Here is a 20,845-nt window from a genome sequence, read left to right on the forward strand (position 1 = left end):
TTTAAAAATAACACTAATAAATGTTTATACAGTTTGATATGAATCTAGGGCCTTATTGAAAAATAAATTCATTATCAAATTTCGTCAGAGTTATAGGATTTGAGTTTTGTTTGATTTGATCTAAAAATTAAAAATATAATTCAATTATTAAAGAGATAAAATAGAGGAATAAAATTACAGATTTGCAAAGACGAAAGTTTGAGAGTCGAATATGAACCTTTTTGCATATATTTTTTTAATAATTTTTATCTAGAGGGAGAGGAAGAAAAAAAATTTTGCTCTTTAATCAGTAATGAGCACACAACCTATGAGAGAAAAATATCAACCGAAAGCTTTTAATAACTTACTTTAGAGATTGTTGATGTCTTTCTGCAACGTTAAATCCATATAATATTATACTTTTATTATATTTCTAATTCCAAAATTTACTTATACACATCAACTCAACAATAGAAATTAAATAAAAATACAAACAAATACATAATAAACCTTACTGGGATCCATTATTATTATTTTGATTAAATTAAGGTGATTATAAAGAAGTATATTTTTAAAATATTCTTAATCATTTAACGATGAACGTTCAATCACCTTAATACAATTGTTAATATTCGAACAGGTGACCTCTAAAAACAATAATCATACTTTTAACTTCTATGGAATCAGTTAGAATCAAGTAAAGCCTCGCAATAGAGAATTGCAAATATTTTAAAATATTTCTTTACTCTTCGTGTCATCATTGTCAATTTAAAACGGTGATAACGAAATTACACTCCCATTAAATATGGAATATTCTTAGGCACAAAAATATTATTTCAGTCACTTGTAAATCAATTGTGAAGACGGCGTTCAGAGATTGAATATAATTGCTTTGGTATTTTATGGTGAAAATGATATATGCTTTTTTTTTAAAACAATAATCATATATTAGTAATTTAGATTTTAATTGGACAAGTTTATTTAATAAGTTATTTATTTCTCTATCTTAACTATGTTATCTTAATAATTAAGATAATGATTATTATTTTTAGAGGTTTCGAGTTTTAATACGTTGTCTGGAGAGGTAAAAATGATATCTGATTTTTTAAAATAATATATTAGTAATTTAGATTTTAAGTGGACAAGTTTATAGAATAAGTTCTCTCTTTATCTTAACTACGCGGTCAGCTATTTCTGTTTAACCAATTCGTCATCTGTTAGACTCGAACTGGTTTTCAAAACGGTGGGCTTCTATCTTTTCCAAACTTTTGACGCTATACCACACTTCCGTAGAACATGATTGATTGTCAGTTCCCCACACGCATTACATCCTGCCTCTTGAGTCATCTTCTTCCTAAATCGGTTTTCATTTGTATTTAGCCTATTTAGCATGCAAAGCCAGATAAAGAATCTGATCCTCTCGGTGCTTCTAAGCTTCTAAACCCAACTTGTGTATATTTGACTTCGGTCGCTTGTCTCCAACATTGATATAGCTTTGTAAGCAGATGCAACTGTGAACTCACTATATTTAGAAAAACCCCATCTATCCTTATTCTAGTCTTGTGCTATAACCGGGATCAATACACCCTGTATCTGGTACCTTGTATATTCTGAAATTACGTGTTGTACATCCTGAAGGTTTCATGTTCTATTTTCATTCATGAACTGTGCCACCCTCTCATTATGTCTATCTACCTCTATAACTCGATAAGTTTGAGCTAAGGGTCCATCACCTACCCACTAATCATGCCAAAATTGGATTTGGTTTCCCGTTTGAAGTTGCCATTTGCAACATTTCTTGATCACCCCATGTGTGTGCAGCAGGCCCTTCCATGTAGATGAACTGCTTCCTTGTGTGTTCGCATTTAAAAAAATTAATTGTCTTAAATATTTATCTTTATAGATCATGCACTAGATTATGTCATTCTCCTGAAAAATTCTCCCAACTATTCTTTGCTAAAAGAGCCAAATTCATGGACCTAATTTTGTGAGACCTAGCCCTCAAAATGATTTTATTTACCATTTTATTTCTGAATGAAATTTTGGGGCGTCACAAAAATTTTGTACGTTATTTTTTCCCAAAATTTTGATGGTTGCGTCTTTCTTCCAAGGTTCCCTGGTCTTTTGTTTTAATTTCGAAGATATCTTGACAGTAGGGATGGTTGTATCCTCCTCTTCTTCCTCGTCGGAGTCTTCTTCCTCTTCCCTTATTCGTTCTGAGCTCTGAAACATTCCTCCAAATATTGATGAGCTTGTTATTGTGTCTCTCCAATATCTAGTAGTCATGACATTCTCTTCGCTACCATCGGAAGCTCTAACCCTGTAATAACTTAAATTTTGTTTAGTGACTAAAATATAAGTTTTAAAAGTTTAGTGGTTAAAATAAAAACTTTGAAACGTTTATGGACTAAAATTATAAATTTGAAAAGTTATATATATTTTAGCCCGTAAATGAACAGTTTGGCCTAAAACAAGAATTTTCATGGTAATCAGATTTTCGGTACGGGATTTATGTTAAAAACTATAAAACGATAAAGTTCAGTATAGAAATCAAGCAGTCGGATCAAACCGGAATTTTACGAAAATTTGAAGGATGTTAGATAAGGGTTGGAAATATTATTTCCATGTTTTATATCAGAGAAATTTAGCACATATAAGTATAATATTTTAGATTTGGCCAAACATTGGAATTTTAGTGACTAAAATGCAATTTCAAAAATTGCATGACTAAAGTAGAAAGTCAAAGTCAAATTAATTCATCTTTGACTAAGGAATATTTTAATGGAAAATAATGAAATGGATATTAGTAATTATCAAGTTTCATTAATGATAAATTTTGGGATTTCTCATTAATTGAATTTTAAATTCAATTATATTATGAATAAGCCATGTGTCAAGGATTATAATACTATAATAATTAAGAAAAATTGCACATTTCCAGCTCCAAAACCCCTTAATTCCAAAACCACCATTGTTGCTAAGGTAAGGTTTTTATTTTGATTTTTAAAGTTACATGATTAATTTTTGGATTAAGCTATTAGATAGAGAATTAATCTACATGAAATTCTTTATCATTTGATATAAGTATTACATGGTGGAGATGCATATGTGTTGAGATTGAAAATTGGAGTTTATGTAGGGTTTATGAATTTTGAAGAATTGATGAAGGATTTTTATGTTTTTGATGTTGGAGATTATTTCTAAAGCATGTATGATGATTAAAATTATTTGTACATGCTTATATAATGTTTGGTCACACCTAGGGTTTGTTGAGATTGGTTAATTTTGGTTTAATTTGATGTTGTGATGATCATATTAGCATGAATTTAATGTAAGGAAATTGAATTCATGCTTGAAATTGAGCAAAAAGTTTGCCCTGTGTTCAAAGTATGATTTGGCCAAGGGGAGAAAATTAGAGGAAAATATTGAAAATTTGCCTATGGTTTAGAAATGTTATTAGAAGTGTTATATGTGATTTGGAGATCAATTTGGAACATTGAGTTAGTAAAAGGGCTAATATACAAGTTTTGAGAATTGTGGGATATTATTGCAAGAATGTGATATTTGGGGTGTTCAATGTTAATTTTTAACATTGAAATGCTGGAATTTTAAGTTAGAAAGTTTATTGGAACCAAATTGCAAATTTTGGAATTTTAAAGGGTGGAATTTGAATGGTCCTATAAGTGTTAGGACTTGATTGCAAGTTTATTAAATGTAGAAGTGTCATTTGGGTAAATTATTGCAATGCCGAAAATTTTATTAGTATGCTGGTTTTTTAGTTTAAATATTGAGTTGGGATTGAATTGCAAGTTTACCAAATTGGGGTGGTTGAATTTGAAAAGTCTAAGAAAGTTTAGGATGAAATTGCAAGTTTTTTAAAGTTAAAGTATTGATTTGAGTATTTTATTAAGGTGCTGAAAATTTTAGAAACTAATATGAAATAATCATAATAGTGAAGGGTTATTATGAATTTAATGAAAAAGTTAAGGTGAATTCTAGAAAGAATTCATAATTAGTGACTTGATTTTGTCATTAGCAAAAATTGAAGGGTTGTAGATGAAAATAAATATTTATGAAATTTAATGAGTATGTTTGAGAAGTTTGAAACTATGATGGAAGTATGATTTAGTTTTATATCGATTAAGTGTCCATTTTATTTCATAGATTTTTATTTTATTAAGCTTATATTATGTTCGTTCAATACTAACATATAGTTGAATATTTTATGTTATTATATGATGTTATCATATCACCATAAATCTAGTGACCCGAACAGATCGAATGGAAAGGATAAAGCACGTGATTAGAATTATCGTATAAAATGTTCGGTAGTGAGGCAAAGGTGAGTGCAATTTATTTATTTAATTATTCTGATCAAGTACAACTTGCGATAAGTCAACATCTTATTTTTTTATTTTAAAAAGTATGATTTATATTATTAAATTATGAATTATTTTCATAATATTTTTATAGAGTTTATGAATAATTTATGGTATGAACTGCCCAAGTTTATATTTTATGACGATGAATCAAAAATGATTCTGATATTGAAATGTTGATTATAAAATGAACTTGAAATGATTTGAAAGCCCATTGTATGTTGCATTGAGAGTCTTAAGTACAAATGGCATGTCATGAAGTGGAGTGAATCTGATTTTGATTTGGTACATTATGTGTAGCATTGTTGGTGCAGGTAATGGAGTGCATAGTCTGATTTGATGATAGCACTGAATTACGTATTACGTACACTTGTCTGACTCACGTATATTGTATTCTCTTAAATATACTTTGGGCTATGAAAATAAAATGTGAAAGTTATGTAAGAAATGTTATATGATTATTATGTCTGACATTGATTATTATGATTTTTGATAAAATCATAAGATGATTCTTTTCAAGTTCCTTATGAAAAGATAAAGTGAATAAATTGATTTGAACGTTTTGAGATTTTATTTTATTTATTTTTGAATGTTTTAATTTACACATGACATTTTATATGTTTATTTCTCACCTTGAGTTATTATTGTCTCACTAAGTTATACTTAGAGCATGATGATTTTTATGCGTAGGTTCGGATAAAGAAAATGACATTCTATAAGGAGCCTCTTGAGCATCTTTTTGAAGATCATCTATATTATCGGTATCAGTAAGACATCTTTGATGTTACTTTTAACTAATAATGACTTGTATATTTATGTTATCCGTATGCTTTATCATTTTATTTTAAATGGTATGTAATAGTAAATTAGGACCACTTTATTTTGATTAGACTAGTTATATCCGTATTTATGAATGAGTAATGTACCCATGATAAAATGATTTTAAAATTTAGTAGTTTTTAGGAAGTATTATATAGTTTGTTAAACAACACTAAACTGTTTAAACGCTACCTGAAAACGAATTGGTTTTTCAATGCTAAAGTATTAATTTATGATTTTATGTGATTAGGAAAATAGTTTTAAAGTTAAAATATAAATGTTTTAAAAAAACAAAATTTTAAATATTTATATTAAGTAAATATCTATAAAATTAATGTGACATCTTTAACTCGTATTGTTAGAGGTATACGAGTTATGGTGTTACAAACCCTTTTGTTATTCCTCTCCATCGTCTCCCCATTTTTCACCGCCCATGTCACCTCCATGGCTGGCGGGTTTTTTCCCGCATTTCAATTGAACAAGCGCAGAATCAAGAGACCTAACGGGCAAAGCTGATACCAGCATTTATAAAGGATAGATTAGTAATTTTTTATTTTTTTCAAAATTTTTTATGATGTCGTAGGAAAAGAGAAAATAGTTATCGTCAAAATTTTAATACATTATAAATCAGTGTTATTGTTTCGTTTTATTTGAATTAATTTAATTAAAAAAATATAAAAATTTGATGATAAAAAGAAAGTTAAGAGATTAAAACTATTCATTTTGCCTATAATATCTAAGTTCAAATGATTTGAGCTGTATGTGGGCTCTTGGTTCTGGAAATATTTTGTGTTTTAGCTCGGTTTGTCCCGAGATTATTATTTTTGTTATATCCAATAATTTTTATTCTGGTAATACAAGGTCTAAGCACATTCTTTATCCCTTATAGGTCTTAGAAGTAGTTTTTTCAATGAGGCTCGTTTTGTTTTAAAAAATATATTTGAGCTAACATTGAATTTTATTTGAAATATGCTGCTTAAATTAAAATTTTGATCAATTCAGTATTAATTAAATTTAACAAATATAAATATTAATGAAATATATTTTAATATTTTAATATATTTCAAATATAAAAATTTATTAGGTCGCTATACTTAGAAAATTGTTTATTGTTTAAAGTCGGGAAATGAACAGACTAATCAGACTTTGAATGATTAAAACGTTTGGCTTAACATAATAATAAATAAAAGGAATCATTTTATTTTCAATAATAATTATGATGTTTGTTTAAAAGCCACAAAATAGCTTTCGCTCCACTTGTGTTTGAAGATAACCTAACCCTAATATCGATTATTTTAGTGCTACTTCCACTGCCCAATTAAAACTTTAGTTTAGTTGAAATTGAAGCACAAAACTCATGGTGAGAATATGTAAAATATTTTTTTAATAAATTATGTTATTTTAAATTGAGATTAATATTTATTTAATCAAAAGTGGATGGGAAAAGGTTGGTTATTAATATATTAGTTGAAATCTCATAATCCCCCACCTATTTACTAAAATGACGACCCCACTGTTGCTGATAGCTATTTGTTCTATTTTTCAATACCCCAGGCAGAACTCATTTCCATGCTGCCTAATGCAACAACTTCGTGCACCTCCAATGTGCTGCATACATACATATATAATATTTAATTTCAATGATTGATTCTCTCTATCTACTTTTATAGAACATAGAAGGCCCAGATTTATACTTGCAATTACTGGCCCAACTTATACATAGTTGGATCGTTATCGTTTCTTTTTAGTAAATTTCGCATACACAACCAGAAATGGCCTAAAATGATCGAAAAGAAACATATGAACATTTTGGGATGTGCTACACACAAGCTTCTCCACCTCGTCCAGTACTTACAATCCCCAGATTTCGGGTCTTCTTACTCGACTTACTCAACTGAAATACTGGGTGCCTGCATAACCGCAGTACACCTTTTCTTAAGCTTAATCGGTCCTTGTTATTGTACGCACCTCTGCATTCATTTTCAGCAGGCCTCATTTCACATCCACTTGGCGTGCTGTTACCTGAAATGGACTCGAATTCCTCTACCCCCTCACCTCTACCAGAGCTCCATAGTTTCTCTTCAGGGACACATTCCAGTCTACTCGTTGTGGCAGCCAGCAAAAGCTTAGCAGTGGAAGCTTCATTAGATGTGTGGACACACTCTTTTTTTTTTATATATATATACATATTACATATATATTACATATATGTTATTATTTTTATTAAAAAAATTTACACTTGCAGGCCCAAACACGTGGCCCAAAATCATCACACACCACGTGAGTAGCCCACCACGTTGAAGAACCCTAGTTCGCTCCTGTCCCAGCCGCCAACAATGGTGACCGTTGGATCTAGATGAGATCCAACGGTCCACAGCAAATGGTATCCAAGGGTTGCCCAGAAACCCTAGCAAGACTCTCGCCCCAGCGCCGCAATACCCGGTCGAAGCTCCCTCGCACAGCACGTCTCCCACATCCGGTTTTCTCGGCATCGTGACCACACGGAACACCCAAGACAAACAACCAAGTCAGAGTCATGGATTGTCACCACAAACAAACCGAGTTTTGCTCGGATTAAAACTCTAAAAATAGCCTAGGTTATCACTATAAAGCCATGTAATTAGAAGCTTTTCAGGGGAGGGAAAATACACAAAAAAAAGGATACTAGGCACGAGCACACAAAAGAGAGATAGGCAGAGAAATTTACAATAGCAACCAAAAAGAAGGTTCAAGTACTTGTAGAATATTTCGAGAAGGAAATAAAGGAGGTAGTTTTTTTTTACCTTGTTCTTTTCTCCGACTCCCTTGCATGTTGTTTTCCGTCGCTTTTGGTTCAGATCGGACCAAAAAAAAAAAAACGTTTTTAGCCGAGGAACAAAAGGGAGTTTCGGATCTTCTTTTCTAGATCCGCAGTCCTACGAGGCTAGTTTTGAAAAAACGTTTAGATTTTTGAGTTGTGGGTAAAAAAATAGTTTATAAAAATACATTTTTTTGAGATTCGTCGCCGATGAACGACGGCCGGCGCCGTTCAACGACGGCAGCGAGGCGGCACTGGAGACCGGTTTCCAGAAAATGTGACCCTTGTTCTTCAAGCGAAGAACATTTCAGAGAAATGTTTAGAGAGGGGGGGATGTCCCTCGGCTTGGAGAAGAGAGAAATAAGTATTTTGAAGAAAATTTTGAGTTTTATACTTAAAACGTTCGCGTGTTCCTGTCTAAAATAGGGTAAACTACCCTTTTGATCCCTGTTACCTCGAAAAGAGCCGTTTTCCCCCCTCAAATCGAAATTAACCCTTAATATTGCTTTGGAATTTTGACCTCTAGCTTGTAATTCTTTCAATTTAATCCTTTTTCGGGATTTTAATTTTGATTATTTTTATATTACATTATATTATTTATATATTTTATATTATTAGTTTTTATTACATTCGTATATATATGTATTATTAGGATATTATTATTCTACTCATATGTTATATTATATATATATATATCTATGTATGTATGCATCTTGCATTTTATCCTATTATTTCTTTACTTTTTTTATTATCATATTTATCTTCATTATTTAGTTTTTTTTTATTATTATTATATACATATTTTTTTTCCTCCCTCTCATATTTAGCTATTATATATATATATGGTGTTAATATTATTATATGTTTTTACTAACTTTATTTATTTTACTTTATACGCTATTATTTTACATTTTATTTTTATAATTTTTCTATTATTATTATATATATTTTTTCCTCCCTCTCATATTTAGCTATTATATATATATATGGTATTGATATTCTTATATGTTCTTATTAATTTTATTTATTCTACTTTATACGCTATTATTTTACATTTTTTATATATGTACATTTTATCTAACTCTCATTATTTTACATTTGTATATATTATTTTATTTCACTTTTATTATGCTTTCCCTATTTATTTATTTTTTCTTTTTCCATTTTATTGTGGCTTATTCCCTTATTTCTTCATCCTTGTATTTTTTTTTACCTTATCATATGTTGTCATACTTGTCTTCATTCTTATTTCCTTCATGTTCTATATCTCCATGTTGATTATGTTACCTTTAGTGTATCATTTTTTGTTATTTTGTTCTTCATTTCGTTTTCTTTATTTTTCAATTTTAATTTATTTTCATCACCTTTTCTAATACATATTTTGACTCTTAAAGGGTTCGTTTTCAAATCAATCAAGGGTAAGTAATTAGAATCGAATCTTTACCTTTTAATTTAACTTGTTATTTTTCTTAATTAAGACAACTGGAAATTACGTAGTACCGAAAGGGCGGTTCAAGGGTGCTAATCCTTCCTTGACCGTAACCGACTCCCGAGCCCGACATATTTCTGGTAAGACGCAGATCAGGTAAGAAATAGGGTATCCGATCAACCCATTTATCTTTAAATAAATGATCGGTGGCGACTCTAATTCGTTTAATCCAAGTCGAAGCCTAATTCCGGGCCCAACCGAAAGACGGTCACGACAAGATGGACTTGCACCCTGAACTTGCTCACTGAATACCCCACCGTCCGTGGTGGTTACAGAGCAGATGTGATAATGCCGGTCGGAGAATAGGACGGCAGCAGCAACCGGTCCTCGGCAGCTGACTCCTCCCTTTCACCTACTGTCTTTAAGATCAGTGTCTTGAGGAAGTTCATTACTTGCACAGCATGAATCAATGCTGTCAGAGGATCAGCCATCTGGACCAGATAGAGATAGGCTCTGATTTAAACCTTGTCTAAAATTAGTGTTCAAAAGTAAAGAAGTGGAAGTAAAAGATAACCTGAGTCATGTTTGGTGCAAAAACCATGGTAACGTTTCGTGCGTTCATTTTGTTATATTGTTCATGTTGCACAACATCAGCCATCAAATTGATAGACCAGTCAAGGAGAGCAGCTTCTGTTTGCGGAAGTAACTTGACGAGTTCAGCACAGTCGTCCTTGGTGTTGTAGTGCATCCCCTGCTCCGGTGTGAGGGAATCAAGTACTCCACTAGGAAGTTCTCCAAGCCATGCCTACAAACGATTCCAAGTACATGCACCAACTCAGATATAATATCAAAATGTCATAATCTTGATAGTCTGGCATTTAGAAACTATACCTTTGTCAGACCTGCCAAACAATGGACATCGATTCCACGTGGTACTACACCTTTGTTTAACTCGTCTCGGACATACTTTTCTTGGCTGTTCTCGGCGTTAATCCGGAATATCCCTTCCACCTTCAATCAACATAACCGATCGTCGTCAAAACGTCAAGCACTAAGAACACAATTTAGTCATTAAACCAAAGCATAAGCTTAGACTTGGACTTAACCTTAAGCCACCTTCTGCATACAGACGTTTCTGCATCATAAGAAGAATAGTTGGCACACTGTTCCCTCGGTCATCATAAGAACACTGCATTGACTCGGCAGAAACTCCAAAAACACTTGCACTGCAGAATGAAAAAGATCAGTTTAGCCTTCAACTGCGAAAGCGCTATCCAAGAACTTCCATCATAATCAAAGGCTAAAATTTTCTGAGAAAGCATTTATTGCAGAACAACAACAGCTTCTTCATCGAGCATGGAAAAAGTAGTTGGAATGTCCCTTTCTCCTACAGCTGTAATCAAAGACGTAAAATCTCATCTTTGACGAACAAGAGAACGACTCAATTAAGTCAGACATAACAATCAAGCATACAGATGATAAATTGAAGAAAATTTTGCGTAAAGGCTAATAAACTTCTTAATGAATTCGAGAATTGAACAAACTTGTAAATCAGCAATGCAAATAAACTGAATTGAACTTGAGTTTGAATTAAAATTCAGAACCAAACCTGGCACTGGGGACCCTTCTGGGAACATCATGCTGGAGCTCAGTTGGCAAGCCGAGGAAACCATTGAAGCGGTCGAAGGTCACGTGAGAGACGTGCCTGACTTCAGTCGGCAAGCTGATGTCCATAGAAGACACGTCGTCCGTATCCACGCTGCACGTGACCAGCGACTTCCTTAACAACGCCGCCAGAATGTCCAGAAAAGGGAACTGGAACTGGTTATTGTCTTTTGACGTTGAATCACGGTAACTACTACTGCTGCTAAATCTTGACTTGGGGCTTATAAACGGCGTCGTGGCAATGGGATCTCCATCATACTCTTTTTCTTCTTCGTCTTCGTCGTCGTCATCTTCAATCTCTTCTTTCTCAGTGGCTTCATAGTCGCGGGTTTTGGCTTGGTGGAAGAAGGGACTCGGAGGAGCAGGACCGAACTCAGTTATTCCGACAAATCCACAAGATTTGGATCGAAACAATCTACTCATCTTTTTTTCCTAGAGAAGAAAGGAACATACAAATATAATAATAAAAAGAAGAAGAGTTGATGAAGAAAAGTGGAGCTGGTTAAGGAAAGTGAGAGAGTATTAGAGGAAGAATCCCAGAAATTAAGAAGTAAATGATGTTGTTTTTTATTAAAAACAAAAGGAGAGGGAGAGGGAGAAACAGAGCACAAGGAGTGGAGGTTGCTTGGTTGGTACCAGAGATTGTAGATATGGTAAGGGAATTGATAAGGACATTGGGGTGTGAATTTGGAAATATACTGAAAACAAAAAATGAAACATAAGTTGACGACACTCACTGCTCGACCACCAAGAGCCATGCCCATACATCAGAGTGCGGGAGCTTTGCCTTGGATGTTTGTGGACTTCATATCTTGTGTTCGCTAAAATACGAAATATATATATATATATATATATATATATATATATATATATATACATATAGTTATTTAATTTATTGATAAATTAATTTTAATATGATATTATAAAGATTTATTAGTAGGATTCTTTTAATCTAATTTATCTATTGGTAAGCGAGTTGGAGAACGAGGAAGTTGGATGTACATAGGCAGGTGGTGTGCTTTTGTAATGTTGCATATTGCATGCCCAATCCCCAGGCTGTAGTCACATGGCAAGTGTCAGCTATCTTACTTATCCCAAATCTTGAATCTTTTCTGGCTCTCCCTGCTTCCTGCCACTCACAGCCACTCACAAGAGATATTGTAATCAAAACAGAAAGTGTGTAATAATTTTTTATTATGTTAGATATGTAAAATGGCTATAAAAGCCAACTGAAAATGTGTAATGAAGAGGGGGGATGCCTCTCGTTTTTTCAGGAGAATTTTCAACAATAAAAATGCGAAAAATTTCCAGCAATCAAAATTAGAATCGAAAGCAAAATATTCAAAGGTATTTTAGTTTTTTTTACATGCTTTATTCATTTGTTGTGTTTTTGTTTTTTATTTTCATACATTTTTCACGGTTTCTAAAACAAAATAAATAAAAAAGAAGGGTTGGAAACTTACCTTGTTGCCGTTGGGTTCGAAGCCACCCATATCCGGTGGCCAAGTGTCATGGCTCCGGTTATTTGAAGAAGATGGATGCGTGTGGCGTGAAAGAAAAGGAGAAGAAGGTTATGGGTTTGATATGTTGAATATAATAAAAAGTGGGAAAAGGAATTTTATTTGGGGTTCACGTGTTCTGGAATTAATAAGAAAGGGGGGAGTGCTTTTAATTTAGATTTTGGGTTAATCTCAGTTAGGGTGTCTATACTTTTAGTCATCTTTTATATCGGTCGCTTAGAGTGTTGGTTTATTTATGTTTAGGCCACTTAATTACTGTCGTTTTTTAGAAATCAGTCACCAATCCTTGCGCTTAATCATGTTTAGATCCCTCTAATATTACCTTGTTTTTACATTCTAGTCACCAAACCTCTATGTTTTTATTTTATTCTATTTTAGGAGCTTTATTTTCGTTATTTTCAATTCGATCACCAATATGTTATATTTTGTGATGAATTATACCTGTAACTTTCATTTCCTTTATTTTAGTCACTATTAACTTTTAATTTAGTCACTGTTGCTTTAATTTATGCATTTAGATCCTTGTTTATTTTTATTTAGTAACAATCTTATGTTTTCTTGCGTTTTTGGTTAACATAATTAGATTTTGGGTTCTTACATTTATTTTAAATTAATTGTTGAGGCTCTTATTTGTTCATATATATTTATTAGATCCTTTTACTTTAACCCTTTAATTTTCTGTTCGTGCTATTTTAGTACTTTATTTTTTTTTTGCTATTTAATCCCTTAAGTTTATATTTTTTCTCTTACATCTCATTCCTAAGATTAATTCGACCCATAAATTTTAATTATTTCCAATTTAATTTTTAATTTGAATTTTCTTTCATTCCTTTTATTTACATTTTTTATTTCGATTTTAATACTAACTCTTTGTGTTTGTTTGTTTTATTTTCTTACTTTATTTATATTTTTTAGGATAATTTTAATCAATTAAAGGTAAGTAATTTGAATCGAATCTATAAATTTTAATTTTAATTTTAATTTCAATTTTCTCAATTAAAACAACCGACAAATTAAATGGTACCGAAAGGGCAGTGCAAGGGTGCTAATCCTTCCTTGACTGTAACCGACTCCCGAATCCGACATATTTCTGGTAAAACACAGATCATGTAAGATGATATCCGATCAATCAAATTTTTTACGAAAAATAAATGATCGGTAGCGACTCCAATATTTTATTCCAAGTCAAAGCCAAATTCCGGGCCCACCCAAAAGGCGGTTGCGACAGCTTGGCGACTCTGCTGGGGACAGGTAAGTGAGTCAGGCCAAAATTAATTTTCGGTTGTCTTTTTATGCGAAAATAATAAATTTTAATTTATTTATTCGATTCCAATTATTTATCTTTGATTTTTTTCAAATAAATAGTTGTACTGGCGTTTTTTTCCAATGATTTCAGATCTTTAACTTTTTCCATCTAAGGCTCTATACCTGAGCTCCAAACCCGTTTTTAAGTGAGGGTGAAAGCGACGCTCTCATGCGAAATTATTCTCCGTATGGGCCTAGCAAGTAACCTTCGGGATTCATATACCTTATGCTTTCGTGTGAATTTATTCTCCGTATAGGCATAAGGGAATGTTTCCTCTCGAGTTTAACTTAGTCCATATGAGCTTGTAATGGGCTTAGGACTAAGGGTCTGGTAAGCCCAAGGGAGCACATCAATGAGAACTCGAGTACCTTTTTTTTAGAACCTAAATCGAGAGACTATAGGGAACTAGAGCCCACCCCAAAACCTCATTCCAAACCCTAGATTATCTTGAGTTATTTCCTGCTTTACTTTATGTTCAAAGCATGTGAACTAGAAATTTATGCGGTTAGGACTTGTTCAAAATCAACTTACGGGATATAGATCATGTCCGGTTAGAAATAATAAGCATGTTGGGTAGATATCATGTGGGGTAGGACTTTTTATTTTCATTATTTTTATCCTTATCTCACTAACTTTTTTTCCCTTCCATTTTTGTTCTCTTTCATTTTATTTTTATCATTCGCATCATTCAAAAGATTTGTTGATCCATTAAAATGTGTTTGTTAAACCTAAATAATTTGCATTAATGGACAAAGGGGTTGTAATACAAGAGATGAAACTGCAGAGGACATTCCACAAGGCGACTATGTGTCACATTCAATCCAGAAGATGTGGTGCCCACAATTGAAGAGTATATCACTCTACTGCATCATAAAGGACTCAAAATGAACCGGGTCTAGATCAAGCACAATGAAAGTCTATCTTTGAAGAACTGACTGTAGAGGTTACAGGGGAAAGATAAAGGTTACTGATCTTAGGAGTCCCTTTAAAGACAACAATGGCAAAGCGATAGCTGAAATTAGAAAACATTGTTGACAAATTCAAGAAACAAACAAATGAACTTCACATAGTTCCTATAAATTGAGGGCTCCAATGACGTATTCCTTGGGAACAGGTTTAACAAAAGATAAATGCTAGAGATGCAATCATTCGAGACTTCTTGGACTAATACAAAAAGTAACTCAACATTTGCACGGTTCATCCAGAGAAGCCGGAGCGGTTCGACAGGTTATTCAACCGGTGACATACGAATGTAGAAGACTAGTTAACATGTCAGAAGCTGTCAAGATATTTTTGTCTCTTAAAAGATAAAACACTTTTGTCCCCAATAAGAATTATTTATAATAACAGGCATGTTTTCGGATCAATGCCTCGAATATTGCATGCATCATTGCATTTTACATAGTATTCATTTAAGTTTTTTTACATATTAATCATATATTGTGTGAAACCTTGAGGAGTTGCTTTTAATAGTAACTGCATTCACGCAGTACTAAAAATGGATGCAAAATTTGAGCAACTGAAGAAAGAATTGGAAGAGAGTTTGCAAAAGTTGCAAGCAGAGTGGAAGTTAAAATAGAACAGGCGCAAAAGGCCACCATGGATCGTATCTTCCAAAATCAAGATGATCTGATTAATCAAATTGTAACAAAGTTTAATGGACATAACCAAGAAAGAGGCAAAGATAAAATTTCTTTGACCCTATAAGCCTCTGAAGGTGTGAAAGCACGTGTTAATCCACAAAGACTCATTTCATCCCACAAGCTTCCAAGTCACCAAGTAGACTTCTCTACCAGTAAAACTCAAGTCATTGTGTTAAATCCTAGTGATAATTCTACTAATCAAAACATTTCAAATCCTGATGAGATGAAAAGATCCATGAAGGAGATTTCAGCACATGTCAATGGAATCGAAAAACTCCAAGAGCAACTTGTCAAGATTCAGCGATAAATAAATGATCAAGCAAAGAAGTTTCAGGACGAGTTAAGGGAGCAGACGTCTAAATTGATGCACATGATTCATGGAGAGAAACCACCAGAGAATCATGCTACAGAGGCTTTCAATGAGACTTTGAATATTGCTTGTGCGACCAATATGGTGACAACAGATAATCTAGAACATGCTGAGGAATATGGTAATCCAAGTCAATTTCAACCATCGGATTTGATTCTAGAAAATGTGACAAAGATCAAGCTAGGAAAAGCCACAATTGAGGGTGAAACTTTTATCACAAAAATTGAGTCTGACTCAAAGAAGAGAGTCATAGAAGAAGTTCAAATGCCAGTCAAGAAGGCCAAAGATAACAAGAAGAAAAAGAAGAAGATACCTCTCATGCAGATTCCAGGGTCATATTCAGAATTGTTACCATTTCTCTTTGAAAATGACATTCTAATACCTATTCCTCCAAAGTCTAATCCTTATTGGCGTCCAGATTGGCAAGGTGTTAAAAATTCATGTAGTTATCATCTTGGAGATTTTAGTCACTCTACAGAAAATTGTGTGGCTATGAGATTAAAGGTTCAAAACCTCATCGCGAAAGGATTATTATGCTTTGAAGATGGAAAACCTAAACTTTCCAGAGACTTAAAACTTATTAATGAGTGGAAATTTGCAAACCAATGTTTCCCACAAGACGTTTATCCAAAGTTGAACCTTCAAAAAGAATATCTCAATGATCATTCACTAAGTCTTCAGGGTGATCATAATAGTGGCAAAGAAAAAATGAAGTCTCCACTCAGTTTTCCTTCATCTTCATACAACAAAATATATTCCAAGTTGCTTGAAGCCCAACTGATTACTCCACGTTTGGCTAAGCCGTTGTTACCACCTTATCTGAGTTGGTATAATGAGAAAGTTTCTTGTGAATATCATACCGGAGCTTGAGGATACTCCATCAGGAATTGTGGTCACTTCAAACGACAAGTCGAAGATTTTTTGAGTCATGGAGTTATAGAGGTAGATGTCAACAATCAGTTGGTTTTAGTCAAACAATTGGGAGTCAGATCCCAGAATGGAGTTGATAGGGTCAAAACAAATGAAGTTCATATAGAATAATACCTGAAAAAATGAAATATCAAAATCCAAGAGAGTAATGTATGTGGGGAAAATTTAAAGAATTCAACTCTCGAGACTTCTTCGATGCTGAAAAAAGGAGAATGAAACGGGGAATGACAAGAAGGAAATTAAAAGAGAAGTAATTTGAGACTGGCCTCAAAAGATGTCTTGGAAAAACACGGCCCTCAAGGTTTTTCAGGTGCCCATTTCTGACCTATTATCCCCTTTAATAAGAGTCGATATCTCACCCCAAGGTCTTTGAGAATGAAGACTAGCCCTTCTTCTTATGGCTATGACCGAATAGTGCTTGCGATTTTCATATGGGGCATTAGGTCATCCTACCGACAAGTGCATACCATTAATAGAGGAGATAGAAAACTCATTGATAAGGGATTCCTAACAAGAGAAATGATTGAGAAATGGGGATCAAATGGGGGCAAGGACCCTAATCTAATTGGACACCCAATATTCAATATGTAATGGGGCATTCTAATCAAGAGTCAACTGGGGCATCCATCAGGAGTTATGGTTGCATTCTTATGCATGTCATTTTGTTTGAACTTGTTTTTCTTCCGTACTTTTATGTATGAATGTTTGTAAGTCATTTGACGTTCAAACATTTCAAATAAAATGTTCCTTCTAAGGAGATGAATAATGAGCAAATTCTAATCTTGAGATTCTTTTGAATATCAACTGAATTAAAAACTTTGTCAATGTTTGAGGTTACAAATCTTTAACAAAATACTAGATTGAATCCCTACAAAACAATGAGCCCTTGATCCTAATTTAAAAGATGCACCAGACTACATACTCTTCTCTTGCAAGGACCGAGCTAGTTTTCTCTTCTCATGAAGAGTCCTTCAAGGATTTGGCATTCAGGTATGTGTTAGGAGCAAACAGAATGGGGCAACTAGCACATGAGATTGCAAAACTAAGTGGTTTATCCCTATGTTTATGACATTCAATGATGATTATGATCTTTTCAGATGGAATGGCCAAGTGGGTGAATTTAGTTTAGTTCAGTTGCTTGGGAATTGAACTCTAACGATGAGATTTTCTGACATTCGACAAACACCTAACTATAACAGTTCTCCTCACCGAGCTTAAGAAATAAAATTCGGTTATCCAAAAAAATATAATATATATATATATACAATAAAACTGAGATATTCCACTAAGGCAATTTGTTATAGAGAAAACTCGAAATCCCTAGATTTATGAATAAATTATATTCAAACCATGACATTGATCGGGTACCTGGTAATTCGGTGTATGCTCCACTGTGATTGTCAAGTCAAAGACTTTGTTATGATATGAATCCCTCAGCTAACCTGATAAAGGTGATTATAATATATACAATAAAGCTTGAGCTGTCCCTCTAGAGCAATTGGTTAAACGCCCCAGCTTTATGGATAAGATTCAACTAGTCAGACAATGGCAAATTAAATCAAATTTACTAAATAAGGAGTTTCGGTGAATATGGACTAAGGGAGTTGAGGAACACCTGTTATAGTCAAATTCACACGAGCACTTAGAAATCTCATTTTTAGACCGATATTCCTACACTACCTTGATTAGTGAGTCCACAGAGCTTGAACAAATGAAAGATTTCAGAGAACTGAAACAGAAGTGTTCTGAAAATGTTTAGTCATTGATTATGCTAGTTGCGTCATTTTGTTCGTCTCCGATTAAAATGCCAAACAAAGAAAGAGGGGCAAGCCATGACCGTATTAAGGAAACAAACCTTAGGATTTAGGTAGCCCACCTCTAAACCAACTTTTCGATCTTGATATTTGTCAAAGATTTGTAGCTATCAAAGATTAAAAGAGCATTTGATTCTTTTGATATCCAATGAACTCATGTTTTATTATTTGCTTCAATTGTGAAACCTAGAAGGATACAATATTTTTTAAAATTATTTTGATGTGTTTCAAAATTTTGAAAATTCAAAGGAAGAAAAACATTTTCTCTAGAAGCATACCTTGAAAATCAACAAATATCTCTCCGAAGCTTAATATTGAAGTTGGGGCAAGGGAAGCCAAATTTTTTGGGCATAAATTTAATTGGGCAAGTAAAATAAATTATCTCAAGTTGAGGTTTATAAGATTACGCCCTGTTGGAAATGAAGACAAATTGAGCAAGGGATAGAATGAAGACTGCTCACACAATTATTTCCCTCATAAATTTGTACATCGTATTCAAGCATATTCCAAGGAATTCAAGATTCCAGAATCAAGAGTCATCAAAACTGACAATCAGAGGCTGAGATTTCTCTCCAAATCCTACAAGAACATACATTTTAGGCATACATAAGAGCATTGCATCCATAGCGCATATGTGCCTCATTTTGTAGATTCAGAGTCAATTTAACTTCACAGCGAATGATATTGGACACGGAATAATACAACTTACACAAGATTAGATTTAACTTCACGACGATGATATCCAATTCAAGGCTCAACTTCACGACGAAGGGTCATCCACGATTTCAACTTCACGACGAAGGTCGTGCTCACAAGCAGCAATGCAACCCTTGGATTTCAACTTCACGATGAAGGATATTCAAGTCAAGGCTCAACTTCATGACGAAAGGGTCATCCGCGATTTCAACTCCACAACGGAGGATATCGTACCCACGCATCTGCGATTTCAACTCCACGATAGAGGATATCGTACCCACACATCCACAATTTCAACTCCATGATGGAGGATATCGTACCAACGGATCCGTGATTTCAACTCCACGACGGAGGATATTGTGCCCACACATCCATGGTTTCAACTTCACGACGAAGGGAATCGTACACACAAGCAACATACATCTCTAGATTGGATTTCAACTTCACGACGAAGGATATCCAACTAAAAGAAGAAGTGTATGTCAATAAACTTTTCGGTTTCAGAGTCAATTTCAACTTCACGGAGAAGGATATTGGCCTCGAAACAACAAAACTTACATTGGATTTCAACTTCACGACGAAGGATATCCAATTCCAAGGCTCAACTTCACAACGAAGTGGTCATCCACGATTTCAACTTTACGACGAAAGATATCGTGTCCATCAGTAACATTCATCTTTAAATTGGATTTCAACTTCACGATGAATGATATCCAATTGAGACTCGACTTCACGACGAATGGGCCATCCACGATTTCAAATTTTGTCTCCCTTGAGACAATTTCTCTTGAAACATAAACTTTGAAAACATTTCCCTTGAAACAAAATTTTGTCTCCCTTGAGACAGTTTTTCTTAAAACCAGATTTTATCTCGCTTAAGACAATTTCCCTTGAAACTAATTTTGTCTCCCTCGAGACAGTTTCTTATGAAACACCAAACTTTGAGATCGTTTCCCTTAAAACAAATTTTGTCTCTTTTGAAACAGTTTCTCTTAAAGCATCATCTGTGAGTTGATTTCTCTTGAAACCATTATCCCTAATGATGGTCTGCCATCCTCATCATGTAGGAACCGTGTCATCCCTAGACCAGATCTCCTTATTACGTATGAGCCGTGTCAACCTTAGATAATCAGTCGTCCTCATCACATAGGAATCGCGTTATCATCCCTAATGATGGTCTACGTCCTCATCACGTAGGAACCGTGTCATCCTTCGACCAGATCTTCTCATCACGTAGGAGCCGTGTCAACCTTGGATAACCAGTCACCTCAACACGTAGGAACGTGTTATCCCTTGACTAGATCTCCTCATCAAGTAAGAGTCGTGTCAACTTTAGATAACCAGCCGTCCTCATCACGTAGGAACTGTGTTATCGTCCTTAGACGATCCGAACTCTTCATTTTGTATGAGCAGTGTAGTCCTCCAAATCAAACACTATCAAATCTCAAAACAAAAAAAAGACCGGACAAAAACTGGTTGTCTTTTTCGTCTTTGCCCT

At 33.7% G+C, this 20,845-nt stretch overlaps 1 long non-coding RNA gene and 1 pseudogene across 1 annotated transcript; one reads left to right on the plus strand and one right to left on the minus strand.

The window, feature by feature from the left end:
* Positions 1-6,964: 6,964 nt before the first annotated feature.
* On the minus strand, positions 6,965-11,593 carry LOC120158473 (annotated as a pseudogene).
* LOC120158474 lies at positions 9,820-20,621 on the plus strand. The gene is made up of 3 exons (XR_005519232.1): positions 9,820-9,951; positions 14,158-14,162; positions 20,611-20,621. It is a non-coding gene; the product is annotated as an uncharacterized LOC120158474 (long non-coding RNA).
* Positions 20,622-20,845: the final 224 nt, after the last annotated feature.

Source organism: Hibiscus syriacus, unplaced genomic scaffold (assembly GCF_006381635.1).
Source record: "Hibiscus syriacus cultivar Baekdansim isolate YM2019G1 unplaced genomic scaffold, ASM638163v2 tig00111314_pilon, whole genome shotgun sequence".
Taxonomy (NCBI): Eukaryota; Viridiplantae; Streptophyta; class Magnoliopsida; order Malvales; family Malvaceae; genus Hibiscus; species Hibiscus syriacus.